The sequence below is a fragment of the Sphaerodactylus townsendi genome, linkage group LG09 (assembly GCF_021028975.2).
Source record: "Sphaerodactylus townsendi isolate TG3544 linkage group LG09, MPM_Stown_v2.3, whole genome shotgun sequence".
NCBI lineage: Eukaryota > Metazoa > Chordata > Lepidosauria > Squamata > Sphaerodactylidae > Sphaerodactylus > Sphaerodactylus townsendi.
In genome coordinates, this window is record NC_059433.1 from 39,772,756 (window position 1) to 39,787,263 (window position 14,508).

Sequence of the window (14,508 nt, forward strand, 5' to 3'; positions counted from 1 at the left end):
CTCTGACATTTATATGTGCCTGGAGGAATCTTCCTTTTCTGTCCTCTGATCATTCTCCATTCTTTACTCGGCTTGCTTGGAGCAAAGCTGGCCTAAATACTGTTAAGGTAGTTTGAATCTGCCTCCAGGGATATAAAAATATGTCTATCATTTTTGAAAGCATATTGTTTGGGAGGAACAACACACCACTCTGCATAGTTTACCGAAGAAAGACCAAGTTTTCACATTCAGCCCATTTCTTTCACCTAGAAATTTTAAAATTGTTTGTTTGTTTAAAACTTGCTCAGCACTTTGAGTTAATCCGACTTGGAATATACAGTTGAGTAGATACGATTTTACACTCTGACCCCTTTCTTAAAAATGTCTTGATAGAAAATCATTTTCTTTCCAAGTTAAGCCAACAAAACAGAGACAGTGGAAAGTGTATGCAAAGTGCAAGAATACATTTTAAAACATAGGCTTTTTTACTATGAATTTATTCTTCCAAAGCCCTCAACCTTATGATAGTAAATTTAATTGGAAATAGAACTTACTTCCCAAAAAATCTGTTCAAGAGAAGGGCACCAATTAACATCAAACAGAAACTACTGGAAATACTATTATTTTTAATAAGTGGATGGGATATATGGTTGCCATATTCCCACAGAAGGCTGGGAAATTTCCTGATCCCAGTCGCTGTTGCTCTCAAACAATCCAATGCCAGCAGGAGAGGAAAAAATTAAAAACCAATGTCAGCAACAAAATGGCTGAGCCTGAGGAGGGCAGGAAATTCAGCAGGGTATACTGCCACAGAGTCAGTGGTGTATTTGCCTAAGGACAGGAAGCACCCTCTGTCCCCAGGCGCCACTGATCTGGTCACATGGGGGGCGTAAAATCAGCCCCCCCCCCACGTGACCAGGAAGATGGCAAGGACTTCCTACTGCCTTGTCGTCTTCTGGTGTCCCCAGCCCCACCCACGTCATCATCAACATGGGCAGGGCTAAGGAAGTCAGAGGACCCCCCCAAGCCTCGCCCCACTCCCGGCTGCTGGCTTGCCCCCAAGCCCCACTCCCAAGCTTATCAAAGGCCCCAGCATGGAGCCTTCCAGTTGTTCTGTCCTCCTCAGGGAGGGCAGAAGGGACTGCTGGCTGCCGGCTCGGAGGCCATCTAGAAGTTGTCAACCTTACTTGTGCCAGCTGCAAAGGCCCTTCCTCGTCAGCCCTCCTTGGGCCGGCATAATAAAGCACTGTCCGGGAGTTCTCTGACCCTGGGCTCCCCTAATGGCTCCTCTTCAGAGAGAGGTCCATGGTAAGTAAAGGGAATGTGAACCAATGGCCTCCCTGAAAATACTCCCTTCTCCTTCACCACCCTCCCCTAAGATTTGAAGAGGCTGCTCTGCCTGCCAGCATAGGCCCCAAAAGGCCCCACTTGCTGCCTGCCTGCCTCCTCCTCCTCCTCCTCTGGTCTATTCCCAGGCACAGTCTGCTGTAGCCAGAGGCCCACCTCCCTTTTGAAGCACACACCTGCCAGATTCTGAGTCCACTGCTGACACATTTCCAAGTGTGATCTCACCCTTGCTCCTTTCTCTACAGCCCCTGGTTGGCCTGCCTGCCTCAGGGTGAGTGCAGGGTGAACACCTGGCCACAGTCTCTTTCTATAACTAACTTAAAAATGCATAGCTGTGGCATTCTTACTCAGGATACACAAAACACTTCGTTTGCCAGTCAGCTGGTAAGGAGAAACCTGAAGTTCCATTTAGATGCTTTTCCAAGACTCAAGGAGCAAGCAGGCATGAGGAAACGTTTTGGTGGGCATCATGTTAGGAGTCATAGCTCTATGCAAACAGGATTACTTTGTATTCAGAAGTTTCCAGCTTTTCAGTATAAAGCCTGACCATGAATCACTTCTGATTCCATACAAAAACGGTAATCTCTGGATAACACTGAACAATGGTAACTCTAAACAAACTTGACTCCCTGTTAATCTTTGACTTTATCAAGGAAATGTGTGGTTATCACATTTCTTTCTCTTATTTCTACTTTATAATAGGGTGTTTGTAAAGAATTCCTGTATTTAAACTAGTACTTTTAAAGACTAAGTTAAGACAGGTTTGTGGTCTCACATTTCTCTCTTCCTTGATTTAATCAAAGTCCTTTGTAATGGCTATATTTAAAAATCATGAAACATCTGTTATTTCAAATTGGTTTAATTTATGACTAAAAATCCTACAGAAGCATGGCGACACACTCTGAACTTAAGTTTTCCTTACCACTACAGGCCACCCTTTCCCCAGTAGCCAGTCAAAGACAAAACCATAGGGCTGCCATCTGTATATATAAAAAGCTAACAGTGACTTTGTTAGTCACACCCTAACGCCGAAATGGCTCGACGGATCGCCCCCAAATTTTCACATGACGTTCCTCCCTGTTCTGGGCAGGTAATAGGACCTTCAAATCGCCGAAAGTCCATACCTGAGCCTGGTAAAATGTCTTTTTCCTGCTGCACAAGGCCATGAAGCTGGCTGTGTTTAACTGTCACACTTAGAATGTTCATGCAACCTGTCTGTGGCCTGAGGCCTTGGTATGAGGGCTTAGAATGTTCGTGCAGATGGGCAGAGATGAGCAATGAAAACAGTAAATAGGTAATACTGTTAGGTAATATGAGTGGAAGTGAAACACATACACACTTTGCTGTGTGAGATGTCAGGTGGGTTCCCCCCCTCACAAGCAGGTAACTTTCACTCTCTGTGCCTCACCCACTGCTACCACACAATACACATCCAGCTCATCCTCACACACCTCACTCTGCCCTCCCTCACATCCAACCACCACTTACCCACTTCCTCACCCATATTCACCACAGCTCTCTTTCACTAAAAGCAAGCTGGAGTTTGCCTTTTTCTTCTAAGAAAATCCGCGGGGTGGGGGTGAACCAACACTACTGGTTCCGCTTCTTTTGCACATGGCCCTTTAAGAACCCAGGGAGCTGGCCTCGATCTGACCGCCTCACCACCCTGCCTCTGCTGCCTGACTGGGATAGCCTCCTTGCCCCAGTTCTGCCTTACCCAAGCCTGGACTGTGCGTGTCAACCAGCCTCATGGACAGCAGGATTCGCACTCTGGACAGTTCCGTTGTGGAATGGAAAGGGTTACATTATACTAAAAAAACAAGACACCACCATATAACAATGTGAATTGAAAAGGGAAAGAGGGATTCCATTTGACCACCCCAAAAGGCTATGCTGTGAATCATTGGACCTGCATGGACATTTGCGTGGGTTGCGGACTGTGATGAGAAGGACAATTGCCACAGCAAAGTGTGGCCAGGCCCCGCTAGTTTCATATAAGGGATTTGTGAAGAAGATGCATTCAATTTTACTTACCAAGACAGATGTACAAAAGTCACAGTAGTCCTTGGGAACTAGTAAAATGGTGAATCACCTCCCTGTAGCTGAGCATATAATGGCAAATATTCTGGTAAAAGGAAACAGTGGAGAAATGTTCAGTATGAGACTTTCAATAATAACATCAACAAAATCCTGATGAAATTCTGCATGATGTGCAACTGAACAGTTATGAAGATATCCTTCACATACTTGCATTCTATGTTGTGGCCCCACACCTTTTGGAAACGCCTGCCTGAGATGTTCAGGAAATCTCTCATACTTGTCATTCTGCAAACTATGTAAAACACAGTTGTCCAAGAGGGAATTTTTGTTAATTTGAAAGGGCTGTGTTATAGCAATAGCTCAGAAGGATGCTATAATAAAGGGAAAAATTAAGGACTATATTACTACATCTGTTATATATTATCTGTTTCCTGCTCATATTATCCTACTCCCTGCATTGCCTTCCACTTAGGTAATCCAATTTTCTGGACTGTGTGACATATAATAATTTTTGCTGTGCTCATCTACTGGCTCCATTTTGTTTCCACCATTCAAAGTATCTAGGTCAGCGATTCCCAACCAGGGTTCCGTGGTACCCTGGGGTGCCGTGAGCATGTCCCAGGGGTACCGCGGCAATGCTACTAGCCCCCCTCATTTTTGCAGTGTCTCCCACCGGCACCAGCAAGGTTATGGAGCTGGCCCAGGGGGCAGGGCCTGCCACAAGGTCAGCAGCCACTTCCCACCCATCCCCACCCCCACCCCCGTGCTTCCCTTCACTCTGGGAGGGGAAGGTGGGGGGGATGCCAGGGGTACCATGAGATATGAAGAGTAAAGTCAAGGGTACCGTGACGTCGAAAAGGTTGGAAAACAGGTACTAGCAGTAATTCAGAATCTCTGCCCAGTGACGTACCACTCTCTTGACTCAATGACTCTCAAAAGGATTCTTTCATACTTCTCCTCTGGTACATTGCCACCAGTTGGTCAATTTCAGAATGATCCACCAAGAGGCCCAGGACTCCCAACTTCTGGCCCTCCCAGCATCCCTTCCGCATGGGTTATTAAAGACCCCATCTAGTGCCAGGATCTCTCACTACCCAGCAACCGGCCATCACAGGAACAATGTACCAACAAAATATCTCTGGCATTGATTAAATATTCATTATGTTAGGGCCTACGGACAAGTTAGGCATGCTGCTGTTCGATTAATTGCTTAGTTCATCTGTAGCTGCTTTGGCATAGCTGGTCTCAGTAATGGTCCTCACCTTTACATCTATCAATCCCCTTACAACATAACAGAATGGCCTCCTATCTGTATAATCTGACCAATCCAGTTCAGAGAAGAGTTTTTCACTCGCTCGCTTCAATGTTTTCCCTTCTGCCATACTACGAGGTAGATATAACAACCTAGAAATGTGCAAAAGGGTGTGTTCATGTGGTGCAAATCAATTAGAAACATTAACTCACCAATTATTCCGTTGTCCTAAATCGGCAAGTATTAGAGTCAAATACTCCAGGTTGCTTTCTATGATACCTAGCGAGGTGGATGAACTAAGCAGACTATCGTTCTTATTAAATAATTCTGATGCTACATTCTGTGAAATGGCTGCGAACTTTCTGCTGGAAATGTCCCACAAGCAGCAGTATGTATGAATCAACTTAATTTGTTATATGTTGCAAGTTTGTATTTTGATGCGATTTAGATGTGATTTTATACTTTTTATACTGTTTATGCCAAATAAAGGCTAAATGAATGAATGAATGAATGAAAGTAATGGTCCTGGAGACACCTAAATTGATTGTTCTGAACAACTTCAATAGATGTCCCTAGGACTGTATAGCTTTTGTGGCTGCCCTAGGCTATTCACAAATTGTACAGATTCAACACATAAGGAGGATGGGAGAGGAGTAATTAATCATCTCATTTCAAGGTTGAACCATGGTCTAACCACTATCTACTTAAAATCCGGGTAAACATGGCTACAATACACCACAAGAGAGGGGGCCATGTTAAAATGATCTACCTACAGAGTCTTGAGAATCTTACTGGATTCCAGAACACTCTGAAGATATAAGGATTCCAGACTCATGCTGTGTTGAGGCTATGGTGAACCTTTGGAATGTGGAGCTCCTAGAAGCTACTAATTAAGTTTGTTCCTGAACAACTTTTCCTGTTCTTGAGGCAGAACCCATCCAAATAGTTTACCATGGAGCTGAGCTACCAAAAGAGGGCCAGGAGATGTCTAGGACGACACTGGAGGAAAACTCGTACTCCATTTGACAGAACATTTTATGGAGCTCACTGAAAGACCTCTGAAGCAGTTATGTCAATGGCGAAGAGGTTCCTTCTCAACTATCACTGTACAGCCAGTTCATGTCAATCCTAGTTGTTTAAGGTACCTTGGCATCAACTTACTCCAAAATCTGAGCCTATATTGCTTCAGGAGCAGAAAATTAATTGTGATGTCTTCACAAAGTTTTTTGCGGATGAAATCTCTCATATACACTTACACGCCCATAGTAAATACAGAGTTGCAGTTACCTGTAACTGTAGCTCATTGAGTGGGTTTCTGTGCAGACACACATTGGGACTGCACTCGTGCAGGTCTGCCACAGAAAAATTTCCAAGATGGAATCCACTGAAAGCGGATTATATCTGAGAGCCCACAGGTCTCCCACCCTCCTAACAGAGGTGATGGCGACAAGGAGGGCAGTCTTATAAAACAGGGGCGATAAGTCACTGGAGGTCATGGGCTCAAAGGGGCATCCTATTAACCCAGTGAGAATCAAAGACAAATTCCACTGTGGCACAGGCCTCTTAATACGCAGGCCCATGCTCTGTAAACCCTTGAGGCAAAGCTTGCAGGGTGGGTAGGCAAAGGGGGGAATGAATCCAACCCAGATGAAATTCTGAAAATAGCAGAAAGGTACACTATAATTTAGGATGTAGAAAGACCGGAACCTTTCAGGTGAAGGAGGTAATAAAACACAGCTAAGTCACATCATTCAGATACAACTTTTCGTTTTTGTACCCACAGAACAAAATGGACCCACTTGTTGTCCTAGGACTTTGTGGTGGACTCTTTTCTGGATGGTAAAAAGATTGCCCTCATCCCAACAGTCTACTTTTCAAAGACTGTAGTGGTCACATGTCATGGCACAGCAGAGGGCCCACCCTGAGTAGACTGGAGCAGGAGGAAACCTGGAGGTCACAGCTCAAGCCAAGGATTTTAGGATGAGAGCCAAGGATGCCTGCTCCCATGACGGGCGATGAGAACACCTCAGGCCATGTTGGCTTGGGTTTGTCTACCACAGTAGAGTAAGGCAAATGGAAAAAAGAAACTCCCTGCTCCAATAAGATTGGAACACATCCCTTGCTGATGTGGTACCAGCTGTCAAGCAGTATCTCCTGCACTTGGCATTATCCACCCACTTCCCGCTTCTTTCTTTCTTTCTTTCTTTCTTTCTTTCTTTCTTTCTTTCTTTCTTTCTTTCTTTCTTTCTTTCTTTCTTTCTTTCTTTCTTTCTGTCTGTCTGTCTGTCTGTCTGTCTGTCTGTCTGTCTGTCTGTCTGTCTGTCTGTCTTCTTCCTTTGCTCTGGAAATGTAGAGAAAATCCTACAATGTGTGAAAGGGCTCGCCCCCTCCCTCCTGGTGCAGGGAGGCAGAAAAAGAAAAAAACCATCATTGGAAACCCTCCACAGGGCTTAATGAATTTACACCATCCAAAAGAGTGGTATAACTCCAGGACCCGAGCTGCAGCACAACTAGCCACATTCCTGGGGTAGAAGCTGACTAACATCAGTTCCACTCCCAAGAACACCCAGCCTGCCTCCCCCCCCCCCCCCATGCTGACATCCAAATGGGATAACAGTGAAGCTCTTCAGCATCATGGACTTCACCACTGCAGAGCAGAGGAGTGGCCAACCGCCAGTGCCCTTGCCCCCTCTGCCAGCGCGGGTGCCCCTTGCTCTGACAGAGGAAACAATCACATCAGCGCAACCCTGCTCTGCCTCTGCCAGCGGATTCCCTCCCCCCACCTCCCCAGGCACTGATTGGGCTCTTGGTATCTGCTTATAATGATTTATACTCTTTCTCCCCAAAAGATGGCAGAAGAATTGTGAATTAATTTGTCATTTCCTGGACCTTCTTTGTTCTAGAATGCTCCACTTGGGCCCTAATACTTACCTTTTTCCGTTCCCAAGGCACTAGGACCCAAGCGGAGCATTCTAGAACAAAGGAAGTCCAGGAAATGGCAAAATAATCCACAAATCTCCTGTCATCTTTCAGTGAGAAAGAATATAGCAAGTTTAATTTTGTCATGTTTAACAACTGTGGGTGGGGTAGTACTTTGTCAGTGCCTATTACTCAATTTCACTTAAAATGTTTGTCTCCTTTCCATCAGTGTATTAATACTGGAGAAGCTCTCAACAGAAATATAACATAATGAAAACATATAAAACAATACTATAACAGTCATCAATAAAAGAATTCAACAGGGAACAACCTTTAAAAATAGAAACAGAATTCTTTATATGTGAATCCTAAAGCTACTTACAAACGAAAAGGATAAAGCCTAAACACTCAGAAAATCAATAGCACTCAGCTGAAACCCAACAGTCTATGTCTGAACTATCACATAGAGCGGTGATAATAACACTCCAAGGCTGGGAAGTATTTATTAATATTCATACACCCTCTTTTCTTCCCAATGGGGACTTGATACAGTTTTCAACCGTCATTCTCCAGTTCCTCTATTTGATCCTAACAACTACCCAAAAAGGTAGATGACACTGAGAAAGAGTGATTGACCCAAAGTCACCCAATAAGCTTCCATGGCGGAATGGGGATTTGAACCTGGGTATCTCAGTTCCTAACCCAATACTCTAACCTTATGATCAACAGCACAGCACTCATGCATGATCTGGTGCCCTCCAATGTGTTTTCTGGTCCTTGCTTCCGCTTTATTGAAAGCAGCACTTCTTCAAAATAAAGAGTCAGTCCTGAATTTCCTTCCCCTCACTACAGCAGAGTCTGAACTGTATGCCCAGTCAGGAACATGTACCTTTACTGTAAATGGATGCCTGAATTAGAACCATCCAACATTTTTTGATTCGCCCCACTTCCATGACAGCCATCTTGGTTATACATGCACATAGCAGCAGCCATTGTGTGGTGACACCTACTCAGAGTTCTCATGATTCCACAAGTGCCCACAAGCTCAACAAAGCTAGGTACCTCAGGCAGTCACTACACCATATTTGAAAATTATCCAGGTGCACAAAAACATTTTTAAAGTCTTTATCCAGCACACTAAGGCAAGCAATTTAGAACTTCAGGAAATTGTCATTAGGAGGGAGTTTTAAAGTTTTGGTATCATAACCATAAAAGGCCCCAGTCTGTGGTATTCCAATACCTAACCACAGATAGGAGTAGTACAGGAGGTAGTGCTTTTGTCACCTGACTATCAAAAACAAATAGGAGCAGGCAAACGCAAAAACCCACTGCCCAATTCTTTCCTTCTCCTATCTTTGCCCAGGAAAATAGGAGGGAAAATCCTACAATGTGTAAGAGGGCGAGCCCCCTCCCTCCCATTGTACAGGGTAGGGTGCCACCACTCAAGGCCCTTCTGCTTTGTAGCCATTATCAATGGTACATCAAGGGCATAGGTGTCAAAGGCCCTCCAGAAGTTATAGACTACAGTTCCCATCATCCCCTGCCAGCATGATGTAGTCCATAACATCTGGAGGGCCACGAGTTTGACACCTGTGATCTAGGGGGTCAGATGACCCAGGTGCCATTCACCTGGGTCAGGGGGCACATTTTGGCCACTTGCCCCCTCCCTCTCCCCTACCACACCCAGCCCATGACCGAATACCCTCCAGCCACAGCGTGTTGCCAGCCATGGTGCAGTTCAGAGGGACAGAGGAAAGCTAGCTGCATTTTAAAAATGCACCTGACTTTCCTCCGTCCCTCCTAGTGGCGCCACGAGTAGCAACACACTGGGGGCTGAGATGCAGCACTGCTCAGAAGGATGGATTACATGATTGCTGTTTTTTGTGGGGGCAGGTGAAATTTGGCAGAGGCATGGAAGGGGCAGAAGGGGGAGTTTTGCTGGGGCTGGGCCCCGGGGGGTGCAGCATTTGGGGCAAGCCCCAGGCACCATTTTGTTATAGTACTTCACTGCCCCTGGTTCAAGACACAGATAGGGATAGCAGGCATTTGAGTGAGTTGTGTCTCCCACCTGCTCTCCCATGGCCAGCTGTCTGAAACTTAGCCCCCTTCCACACATGCAGAATAATCCACTTTCAATCCACTTTCACAATTGTTTGCAAGTGGATTTTGCTATTCCACACAGTAAAATCCAGCTGCAAAGTGCATTAAAAGTGGATTGAAAGTGCATTATTCTACATTTGCGGAAGGGGCCCTAGTCAGGAGTTTCTGGTGTATACATGGAATGAACACTCAAGTGCATGGGTGAGATTTTTTTTACCATAGTCTGAATTATTTAAGAAGGAAAATATCTTTCTTCATTAAAATACAATGTCAATTCACTAGATCAGAGAACAAGGTACTGGTAATCTATATCAAAACATTACAGGGTACTAAAGAACTAACAAGAAGAATACACACCATATGAGGCTACCTACTGGACTTACCTTGTCCTTATACAGTTATAAAGTATACCTTGGCATTCCCTTCCTTTGAATAGTTGCTAGTCTGTAGGAAACTTTAAAAACTGAAACGGGCCAAAACAGACTTTGCTCCATCTGCTCCATGAACCTTTGCCTGAACACTTTGAACAAAATGTTCTTTCCAACCTTTCCTGTCCCAGCTGGGAGAGCTAAACTTTAATCTTTCATGGGACTTGGAGAGGATCCTCACATATACCTTTCCTCCAATCCAATGAAGATGGCATCCCTATTTTTTACAACCCCACTCACTCTATCCAAACAACCATCTATCTCCATGGTGGCGAACCTTTGGCACTCCAGATGTTATGGACTACAATTCCCATCAACCCCTTACAGCATGGCCAATTGACCATGCTAGCAGGGGCTGATGGGAATTGTAGTCCATAACATCTGGAGTGCCAAAGGTTTGCCACCACTGATTATCTTGTCCCTTCCTTGCAGGTGGGGAAATGCTGATTCCTATACCACTGATCTGACTCCATAAAGAAAACTGATTTTTCTCCCAGTCTGCAATTTGAGAAGTTTTTAGTTCTGTTCCCAGAGAGAAAAAAAGCTGTCTAGAGTCAAACTGCTGAACAGTGAACATCTTTAAAAGCTGGTCAGACATGTACCCTGTAGCTCAGCACTTGCAGACAATATAGCCGCTGCATGTGGAAGCAGTTGATACTCCCAAGCAGTTTTGAAGGCAGACACATGCAAGACACATCTCGGCAGTCCAACTTGGATGTTTATCAAAGCGAGGAAAACTAGTGAAAGGTTATACCTCTAACAAAGAAGAGTTACAGCTGGCACACTAGCTACAGCATTTACCCCAAAGGAAGTTGAGCCTGAGTGTAAGGTAACCTGCCCTTTAAAAAAAATTAAGCACAAAAATGGTTACCATTTGTGACAATCCCACTCTGCCTCTTGTAGGAGGCTGAAGGTGTAAAGGCAGAGAAAGGCGCCTTCCTGCTGCCTTCCTGGGCTGCTTCAAGCTCTTCTTTCTGCTCACATCTTCTGGCCTCCAGAAGGCATGGGAACAGAGGCTGGCTTGCACAGACAGAAAGCAGCCCCAGCAGATCCAGCAGGGCTGATTGGAGAGGTGAGGGCATGGCTCTGCCTCTCATCACTCAGACAGAGCGAAAAGATGGTTTCCCCCTCTGTTGTGCAGTGGAAAATGTAAAATAAAAAAAAATCTTCTTTCTGAGAAAATATAGTAGTTGAAGGGCTGATGTATAATAGAGAAGGCTTAGGTAAAGAGTAGGGCCTGCAGACTATACTACTGTATATAGTGTATACTGTCTTTTGCTGTAAGAATGATCTTACTATGTAATTCTTGCATTGTTTAATGAGTCATGTTAATGTTTATGCTTCATTTCAGCTCAGTTTCAGAATTCTGTTTGGTGTCAGATTTCTGCAATCCAAATCCTATTGCACTGTTTATTGGATGACCCATCCTGTTGATTGTATTGACCGAGTGTGTTTATTTTATTTACAGTCATTGACCAGTAAAATACAATAGAACAACAAACGTTAAATACAATATTACAATAATAAACATCAATAAAACAGTTCATATCTCTTCTATTGAGAGGATTCTGAAAGCCTCTTACAAAAGCACCAAGCAAACTTAGCCATATTTAGAGTTGTCCTCTCTTCAGTTCCAGCTGTTAAAAAAGAAATAATGGTGTTCCTATCTCTACCCGAGTAATTACACAGAACTGGATTAATGAAAGGATCCTGTTCCTTCCTCATATTATTACAATCAAAAGTAAGACGTTCTAGTGTTTTAGGAGAACCAACATGGCAAGAACAGAAGAAGTCTTCTTCTGGGCTCTTGTTAAATTTTCTAAGCAGTGTCTTCATTAAAAGAGCATTATGCCTCATCAGCATAAAGCTTCTCCTCAGGTTCAAATTATTCAATCGGGTTACATATGTTGCCTGTTTTAAATCAATCAGAGTATTAGAATGCATGGCAGCTGTGAAAAAGGCAAACTCTATGCTGGGGATCATTAGAAAAGGAATTGATAATAAAACTTCAAAGATTGTCATGCCAGTGCTCTTTAACCTATTCATAAATGACCTGGAAGTAGGGGTGGGTAGTGTGGTGGCCAAGTTTGCAGATGATACCAAATTATGTAGGGTGGTGAGAACCACAAAGGATTACGAAGAGCTCCAAGCAGACCTTGATAAATTAGGTGAGTGGGCTCAGAAATGGCAAATGCAGTTCAATGTAGCAAAATGTAAAGTGATGCACATAGGGGCAAAAAATCCAAACTTCACATACACGCTACAGGGGTCAGTGCTATCAGTCACAGACCAGGAAAGGGATTTAGGCGTCTTAGTTGATAGTTCCATGGGAATGTCAACTCAATGCATGGCAGCTGTAAAAAAGGCAAACTCTATGCTGGGGATCATTAGAAAAGGAATTGATAATAAAACTACAAAGATTGTCATGCCCTTATATAAAGCCGTGGTGTGACCGCACTTGGAGTACTGTGTCCAGTTCTGGTCACCGCATCTCAAAAAGGATATTGAGGAGATAGAAAAAGGGCAGAGAAGGGCAACAAGGATGATCGAGGGACTGGAGCACCTTCCCTATGAGGAGAGGCTGCAGCGTTTGGGACTCTTTAGTTTGGAGAGGAGGCGGCTGAGGGGGGATATGATTGAAGTCTACAAAATTATGCATGGGGTAGAAAATGTTGACAGAGAGAAATTTTTCTCTCTTTCTCACAATACTAGAACCAGGGGGCATCCATTAAAAATGCTGGGGGGAAGAATTAGAACTAATAAAAGGAAACACTTCTTCACGCAACGTGTGATTGGTGTTTGGAATATGCTGCCACAGGAGGTGGTGATGGCCACTAACCTGGATAGCTTTAAAAGGGGCTTGGACAGATTTATGGAGGAGAAGTCGATTTATGGCTACCAATCTTGATCCTCTTTGATCTGAGATTGCAAATGCCTTAACAGACCAGGTGATCGGGAGCAACAGCCGCAGAAGGCCATTGCGTTCACATCCTCCATGTGAGCTCCCAAAGGCACCTGGTGGGCCACTGCGAGTAGCAGAGAGCTGGACTAGATGGACTTTGGTCTGATCCAGCTGGCTTGTTCTTATGTTCTTATGTTCTTATGTTCTTAGAATCAAAAATAAATAATTTAATTTCTATTTTTATCATGGCTTCTCTACATTCAATATTCTTTGTTTGACTAATATTTTAGCCTGATTACAATCCATCACTGTCAGAGATTCACCGGAGAACCCATAGGATTTCAGCTTTCACCCTTCCACACCAGGGTGAAATAAATCGATCTTTACAAATGCCGAGTACTAGGCCCTTGTTGGAATCAAACCATTTGAGCCAATGTAAGATTGCTGACAGCCAGATCCTGGCTTCAACAGGTAGTAAACCCGCATCTAGCCTAATAGCTGCATTTGAAATTTATGGGAGAGTCTGAAAAATAGAGCATAAGAATTTCACCTGCATTCTTTCAATTTTTTAGATGATACAACCAGCACACAATAAAATACTATATGTCAATTGTGCTAATAATTTCACTTTATATAATCTTATTGATGCATTGATGTTCCTGGCCCCCTTTTTCCAACAGAAGGCCTTGATCGCATTTGCACTTAGTTCAGCCTTGGCAAACGCACTATCCAAATGTAATTTATTAGAGCCATTATTCTGAAAGGTAACTCCAAGATATTGATAAGAACGTACCTGTTCAAGCCCAATCGAATTCAATTGCCATTTATGCTTGGTCTTTCTTTTATCACAAGCCATGATTTTGGTTTTATTGTAATTAATCACCAAGTCATTCTCTTGACAATAACATGCAAAAGCATTTAAGGCACGTCTCATACCAATCGGGGTACGAGTCAGAAGGACTGTATCATCTGCAAAAAGTAACACAGGAATATGATGATCTGCCAGTTTGGGTGAGTGAAACTCCTCCTTCCGCATATATGCTATGAGATTGTTTATATAGAAATTAAATTTTAAAAAGAGCAATAATACAACCTTGTTTGACACTTTTTTGTTGTTAATAGCGTTTGTAAAGTGTCCCTGAGATGTACATCTTGCTCTTATTGAAGTATTTCTATATAATGTCTTAATCAACATTAGTAACCATTTGTCAATATTGGTGGCTTCCAGTTTGTTCCAGAGCTTGGTTCTGGATGTCATATCAGATGCTAATTTAAAGTCAATAAAGGCGAAGTACTGTGAGGTAGTATTGTTCTTTACATATTTAGCCATAAGATGGTTTAGGATCAAACAGTGATCCAAACAACTCCTACCTTCCCTAAGCCCCGCCTGTTCATCTTCAAGAATCCCTTCAGAGCTGAACCAATCTTTCAATTCCCCTAGTAAGTGTTTAGCATATAATTTGCTCACTTTACTAAAGAGACTAATCGGTCTGTAATTTGCTGACAAGTCTCTATGTCCTTTTTTGAAAATAGGGATAACA

General features: G+C 43.5%; 1 protein-coding gene across 1 annotated transcript in view; it reads right to left on the bottom strand.

The window, feature by feature from the left end:
* Positions 1 to 3,453, bottom strand: part of LDLRAD4 (low density lipoprotein receptor class A domain containing 4) — a 278,555-nt gene extending 275,102 nt beyond the window's left edge. Inside the window, exon 1 of the mRNA XM_048508462.1 lies at positions 3,361 to 3,453. The gene's annotated coding sequence lies outside the window, so the exon portion shown is untranslated. The remainder of the gene's footprint in view (positions 1 to 3,360) is intronic.
* Positions 3,454 to 14,508: the final 11,055 nt, after the last annotated feature.